The sequence below is a fragment of the Sardina pilchardus genome, chromosome 21, assembly GCF_963854185.1.
Source record: "Sardina pilchardus chromosome 21, fSarPil1.1, whole genome shotgun sequence".
Lineage (NCBI taxonomy): Eukaryota > Metazoa > Chordata > Actinopteri > Clupeiformes > Clupeidae > Sardina > Sardina pilchardus.
In genome coordinates, this window is record NC_085014.1 from 2,939,992 (window position 1) to 2,947,491 (window position 7,500).

At 48.3% G+C, this 7,500-nt stretch overlaps 1 protein-coding gene across 1 annotated transcript in view; it reads right to left on the bottom strand.

Annotated features, from left to right (window-relative positions):
* The window catches only part of myo1ea (myosin IEa), a gene marked incomplete at its 3' end in the record, with an annotated part of 37,102 nt that overhangs the window by 24,479 nt on the left and 5,123 nt on the right, over positions 1-7,500 (bottom strand).

Here is a 7,500-nt window from a genome sequence, read left to right on the forward strand (position 1 = left end):
TTCACACTAATGTCACAACCTGAGTAGGCTTTTCCCACAATGTGCTGAGAAGGCCATGTGTTAGTGGTCAGCATGTGTGTGTGTGTGTGTGTGTGTGTGTGTGTGTGTGTGTTTGTGTATGTACCTGTGAGTGTGTTTCAAACAATAGTAAAGAAAACAAGCCAAACTGGCAGTGTGTGTGATGGAATGTTACCAGTTAGACATTCTTACTCAGAGTCAACGGGAAACGTCGTCTGGCATGTGACTAACACTTCCCCCAACACACACCCCTGAGCTAACAGCAAAGTGGCACCACTCGTGCCAAACACACACACACACACACACACAGACCACATCCAAAACACCCATTTCAAACCATCCCAGTATCACACACCAACTACACACAGACAATCCCATTCTGAAACACACACACACACACACACACACACACACACACACACACACACACACCATAGTCGTTGAGAAGTATGGTCTGCTGAAATACTTGGCCGGTATGTGGTGTCTGTGTGTGTGTGTGTGTACAGTATGTGTGTGTGTGTGTGTGTGTGTGTCTGTCTGGGTGTGTGTCTGTGTGTGTGTGCATTTGTTTGTTTATCTGTGTCTGTGTGTCTAATGTTACATGCGTAATGTGCTGAGTCCTCGAATATGAAAATGGCTCACTGCAGTATGCAAATCATATCTATACTTATGTCATCATTGGCTCACATCGGAAAACAAAACATAAAAAAAACATTCTGATCCCAAATGAAACGGCAGAGGAAATGAGTTTATTACTGGTGTGGAGGAGCACTCCTGAGCATCTAAATATTCCCTCTTAGGCCACGCCAGCGCTTTGGAATTATGACTTATGTGTCTTCTAATTACCACTCGGCTCTCGTGGCGGGAGTGAGATGCAGGGCGTGTGTGTGTGTGTGTGTGTGTGTGTGTGTGTGTGTGTGTGTGTGTGTGTGTGTGTGTGTGTCCGTCCAGGGCAGATGTCCGAGATGTGTGATAGAGATGCTAAATCAGGGCTGGAAAGCTTCTCGGCGGACCAGGGAGGAAGTGACGAGCCGACAGCTCTTGGAAGGACCTCGGCCTGACTCACGCTCGTCGGAAAAGCGCCGCGTCATCGGTCACGACCACAGCCAAAATAAATAACCGTCGTCTCGGAGGGGGGAAAAAAAACGGACGAGGCTATCTGTCGAGTTTTTGGGTCCTCTTCAAAGCCGGCTTGCAGCACTATGACGTCACTGGGGTGCTGATCAGACAAATAAACCTGTTGAGTCACACGAATAAAAATAAAACCCCGAATCCCCCTGCGAACCCCTCCAAACGTCCAGACGCATCGAGGCACGGCCGCACGATAAGACCCAGACACGGCCACAATCACGGCTATTTATACTGTGATTACATCTGATTCTGACTCGTGATTGTCCTGCCAGTTCAGAACAAAATGTTTGCACTGCCATTCAGTCGTGCGAGAGCAGAACAGGCACAGCACAAGCAGTGGAAGGGGCCCGCACAGGTTTCAGTAGTGTTACTGCAGGAGGCAGGAGGGAGATAGATAGATAGAGAGAGACAGAGAGAGGGAGAGATAGAGAGAGAGATAGAGATAGAGAGAAAGAGAAAGGGGGAGAGGAGGGGTGCAGTGGAAGGGGCCATCACAGGTTTCAGTAGTGTTACCACGCAAGCAGGAGGCGGGAGGGAGAGAGAGAGAGGGAGAGAAAGAGAGGGGGGAGGAGGGAGAGGTAGTTCAGGCTGAGACGCAGTCCTGACACTGAGGATTGTGGGAATGTTTATCCACAGAGGACCTCTGGATATCTCCTGCAGCAACACACACACGCTGCTTTTGGGAGTCAAATATTTCTTATAAAACTAACAAATCCTGTTGTAAGGGAATAGGGGAATCTAGCATTCCCAATGCTGAGCATCCAGTATTCCCAATGCTATGCTTCCAGTATTCCCAATGCTAAGTGCCCAGTATTCCCAGTGCTATGTTGTGGGAGCTGATCTGGAGTGCATCACTTCAGTATCAGACAAAAGGACCCTGAACAAGCTACACAGCATCCTGGACAATGACTGTCATCCACTCTACAGCATTATCATACAGCAGAAGAGCTTGATCAGCTGGAGACTACGCTCCATGACATGCACGACAGACAGACTGAGAAAGTCATTTGTACCCAGGGCCATACAACTGTACAATGCTTCACTGAAGGGAAAAGGAGAGTTGGACTTCTATGCATAGTATATCTGCACCTCCACCCTCTTATACACTTACATGGCATGACTTACATGTCTACCCTCATGTCTAACTCTTATATTATTACTATGTTAAGTTTATTTTAATTGTCCATATATTTATATTAGTACTGTTATTATTATTACTATGCTTACATTTTGTACTGTACATATTTATTACTGGTCACTAGAATTTTATCTTGCACTGTTGCACTGTTGGACTTATTTGCACTACCAACTTGACACACACCTCAGACTGGATCACAGTACCAATCCTCAGTACATTCATGCATACCTTATCTATAGTATTCTACTGCTCCTTTAGTCATTGTTGATTGTTGATTGTTGATTTGCTTTTTAATCTTCCTGTTTACATTGTTTACATTGTACTGTATGTTGTGTGTGGTGTCTTAAGCTGCTGGGACCTTGAATTTCCCCTTGGGGATCAATAAAGTATCTATCTATCTATCTATCTATGCTTCCAGTGTTCCCAGTGCTAAGCATCTAAGCATTTTGTTTCAGGAGCTTCTATGTGTTTCATTTCTCAAGGTTACAGGTACCAACTGTAATAAGATCCAGAGAAATGGGATTTCCATCATCCCCATTTCCCTTATCGTTTTGTCCAGGACCATTTGGGAATTTATGACTAAAAGTGTGTGACAGAGAGAGAGAGAGAGACACAGAGAGAGAGAGAGAGAGAGAGAGAGAGAGAGAGAGAGAGACAGAGAGGGAGAGACAGAGGAACACACACACAGAGACAGACAGAGTTAGAGACAGACATCGAGCGAGAGAGAGAGACAGAGAGAGACAGAGAGAGAGAGAGAGAGAGAGAGAGAGAGGAGAGAGAGACAGAGAGAGAGAGAGACAGAGAGAGACAGAGAGAGAGGAGAGAGAGAGGAGAGAGAGGAGAGACAGAGAGAGAGAGAGAGAGAGAGAGAGACAGAGAGAGAGAGAGAGAGACAGAGAGAGAGAGAGAGAGAGACAGAGAGAGAGAGAGACAGAGAGAGAGAGGAGAGAGAGAGACAGAGAGAGACAGAGAGAGAGAGGAGAGAGAGAGGATGGCACTGAGATAGCAGCGGAGGCCTGGCGGGCCGAGCACGGCGTCAACTCTTGGCACGGCGGGAGCCACTTTATGAAACGCAGCTGGGCTGTCGGCACAAACGCGCTGCCCAGACGCATGCACTTCCTGTCAGGGCAAAAATGAGATCTCATGTTGACATGAGAGTCAAATTAAACCGTCTGCCATCAGAACAGTGTCTACCTATTCTTGCAGTACTTAATTTGCCGGGTGTGAGTGTGTGTGTGTGTGTGTGTGTGTGTGTGTGTGTGAGTCTATCTGGCTGGGTCTGTGTGTGTTTGCGTGTGTGTGTCTGTCAGTCTGCCAGGCTGGGTCTGCTTATGTTAGCGTGTCTGGCTCTAAACCCGAACAGTCTGGCTAGAGGACTCGGCCCTCGTTCCGATCCGCTGTCAGATTCCGTCCGCCAAAACCGAATGGGGAGAAATAGGTCTGGATCAGGCCTGTGCCAGACACAGCCTCCACAGCTCCCTCCTTTCCCTTCATTTAAAAACAAGATGGCCGCCAGTCCCCGGGCACGGCCAGTGGCAATGACCCCGCCAGCTGTTCTGAGGGTTCTACTTCCTACACAAACTCCACAAAACAAAACAAAACAAAACAAAAACACTACAGAGAACTCAGAGAGGGCAGACCTTCACCACCGCCAAATGCCCATATTCTAGAGGGCAGACCTTCACCAAATGCCCATATTCTAGAGGGCAGACCTTCACCACCGCCAAATGCCCATATTCTAGAGGGCAGACCTTCACCAAATGCCCATATTCTAGAGGGCAGACCTTCACTAAATGCCCATATTCTAGAGGGCAGACCTTCACTAAATGCCCATATTCTAGAGGGCAGACCTTCACCAAATGGCTATACACTACATGCAACTTCACTGAAAGTTTAAATGAATGAGGAATCAGGAGAAATGTGGGCTCATCCTTCAATCACACAAGTGTCACCACAATCACGCAACTCGTTTTGGTGTGATCCTACACACAGACTAACAAACCGTGTCAGCGCTGCAACTGTGAGCTTGGGCAGATGAGGAGGGCTGGACCATAACGGACCAGAAAAACTTATTAAAAAATGTATTTACTGTCTGCTGCACTGAGAGGAGTGGAGGAGGAGAAGAAGAGAGGAGTGGAGGAGGAGAAGAGAGGGGAGGGGGGGAGGAGAAGAGAGGACAAGAGGAGGGGAGGAGAAGAGAGGGGAGGGGGGGAGGAGAAGAGAGGACAAGAGGAGGGGAGGAGAAGAGAGGGGAGGGGGGGAGGAGAAGAGAGGACAAGAGGAGGAGAGGAGAAGAGAGGGGAGGGGGGGAGGAGAAGAGAGGACAAGAGGAGGGAGGAGAAGAGAGGGGGAGATGGGAGGAGGAGAAGAGAGGACAAGAGGAGGAGAAGAGGTTTCTGCCATTAGAGTGGGAGGAGAGCCTGACTTGGGTAATTACTCTCCCTCTCCCACACACACACACACACACACACACACACACACACACACACACACACACACACACACACACACACACACACACACACACACACACACACACACACACACACACACACACACACACACACACACACACACACACACACACACACACACACACACACACACACACACACACACAGGGGGCTGCAGGGAAAACTGGACACAAAACAAGTGCATAGGCCAACAGCAATACTCCTGAGTGATAACCAGAGTGGAAAAACCAACTGTGTGTGTGTGTGTGTGTGTGTGTGTGTGTGTGTGTGTGTGCCATGAGAATATGTGTTGTAATGTGTGCATAATGTGTGTCTGGGTTAATTAGTTCAAAGCAGGCACATTTGTGTGTGTGTGTGTGTGTGTGTGTGTGTGTGTGTGTGTGTACCATGAGATAGTATGTTTGTGAATGTGTGTATAATTGCATGTGGGTAGATTTTGTGCATTTACATGTGTTGAAGCATTTGTGTGTGTGTGTGTGTGAGAGAGTATGTATGTGTGCGTGTGTGCATGTGTGTGTGTAGCGATTGGAGAGCACACACTGTAATTCGGTTTGGCAGGACGTGGAGTTGTTCAGCGCGTGCCTCTGCTCCGTGAGGTCAACAGCAGTTCTTCATTTGATGTCTGGAGAACACTCCGGATAGGCTATTCTCCACCAACGGGGCTGGACTTAAACAATCCCTATTTTTACTTGCTCTACTGTTTCATTACGCACGGTAAAAATACCCCCACAATATGAAAATCAAATAAATGATTTATCCCCATAGGCTATCCCACCCCACAGAGGCTCACACACACACACACACACACACACACACACACACACACACACACACAGACACACAGACACACAGACACACAGACACACAGACACACAGACACACACACACACAGACACACACACACACACACACACACACACACACACACACACACACACACACACACACACACACACACACACACACACACACACACACACACACACACACACACACACCTGTTGTGTGAGGGGAGAATGGGGCCAGTTTTTTTACCGTCATGCTTCAGTGCAGGTCAACACAGCACTGGCCACCACCACTTCCTCACTTTCATCAGCGCTGCAAGTGCTCAACACCAAAGCACACTGGCACACGCAAGGGTCACACACACAGACAGACACACACACAGACACACACACACACACACACACACAGACACACACACACACACATATTCCCAAAACAGTTTTCAAATATGAGAGAGGTGTTTCTTTGTGCAGAAATGAGTCCTCTCCTAAACTCTCGTGTCCGCTGATTAATTGAAGAGTGAGAGGCTCCCTGGCGTATAAAGGACTCCTCACCTGATTAGATTGTTCACTAATTAATTCAACAGGGCACATGAGGAAGTCCTCAGTCAATCTAGACCCAGGGAAAACCAAGGGTCATCATGCAACTTTAATGGAGGGTGGAGAAGTAGCCCAGTTTAAGAGAATGTTGGTGTGGTGTGGTGTAGTATGGTGCGTGTGTGTGTGTGTGTGTGTGTGTGTGTGTGTGCACTTTTACAACACTTTTGATGTATAGGCTAGCCATAAAGGCCCTACTATGTTGCGCTGCTTTGTGTGTGTGTGTGTGTGTGTGTGTGTGCATGTGTACCATGGGGGTGAGAATAGTGCGGGCTTGGAGTTTGGTCTGGGGTGGGCTGACTGGGATTGTATGTATGTGTGTGTGTGCGCGCGCATGTGTATGTGTATGTCTATGTGTATGCGTGTGTGTGTTCGAAAGTCAGGGGAGGGGGAGGTGTGTATGAATGTATGAATGTATGTGTGTGTGTGTAAGAGCGAGAGCGTGGGGAGGGGGAGGTGCATGTGTATGTGTGTGTGTGTGTGTGTTCAAGAGCGAGAGCGTGGGGAGGGGGAGGTGTGTGTGTGTGTGTGTGTGCGCGCTCGCTAGCAGGCCCCTCTAATGCACCCCAGATGCTGTCACACTGACCTAGTATTCAACATCTGGCAACGGAGGGAGAAAGAGAAAGAGAGAGAGAAAGAGAGACATGGAGAGAGAGAGAAGGGGGAGAACAAAAAGAGAAACAGAGAGACAGAGAAAGAAAGAGAAAAAAAGCAAGAGAAAAAGCAAGAATGAAAAAAAAAGAATGGCAGACAGAGAGACTGCGACAGACAGAGGGAGAGAAAGAGAGAGAAAAATAAAGAAAAAGAGGGGGGAGAGAGGGAGAGAGTGCAAAAGAAAGAAAGACAGATAGAGAGAGAGAGAGGGAGAGAGGGAGAGGAGAGAGAGAGAGAGAGAGAGAGAGAGAGAGCTGGAGTGAGGCTACTGTCTGTGACTCCAGACAGCCCCCCCTCCCCTCAGGAAGAAGGCCGAGTAGGGGGACGGCTCCATTGAGCGGGAACTTTCTCCAGATCCACCGCATCCATTCACACAACGCCTCAACAACACTTACATGGACTTTACATACATATAGAAGTCCCTTTATGTGTTGTTCAGACGTGTACCATGCACTGCTGTTCACTGAGATGTCAGCTCACCATGCAGCGAAGATCTGAAAGTCTAAAGAGCCATGATTGGTTGGTTAAACACTGTCAAAACCCTCCTCTTTGGACGTCTGAAGGCTTTGCGGGTGAACACTGTCAAAACCCTCCCCTCTGGACGTCTGAAGGCTTTGCGGGTGAACACGGTAAAAACCCTCCCCTCTGGACGTCTGAAGGCTTTGCGGGTGAAGACTGTAAAAACCCTCCGCACAGGGGGACA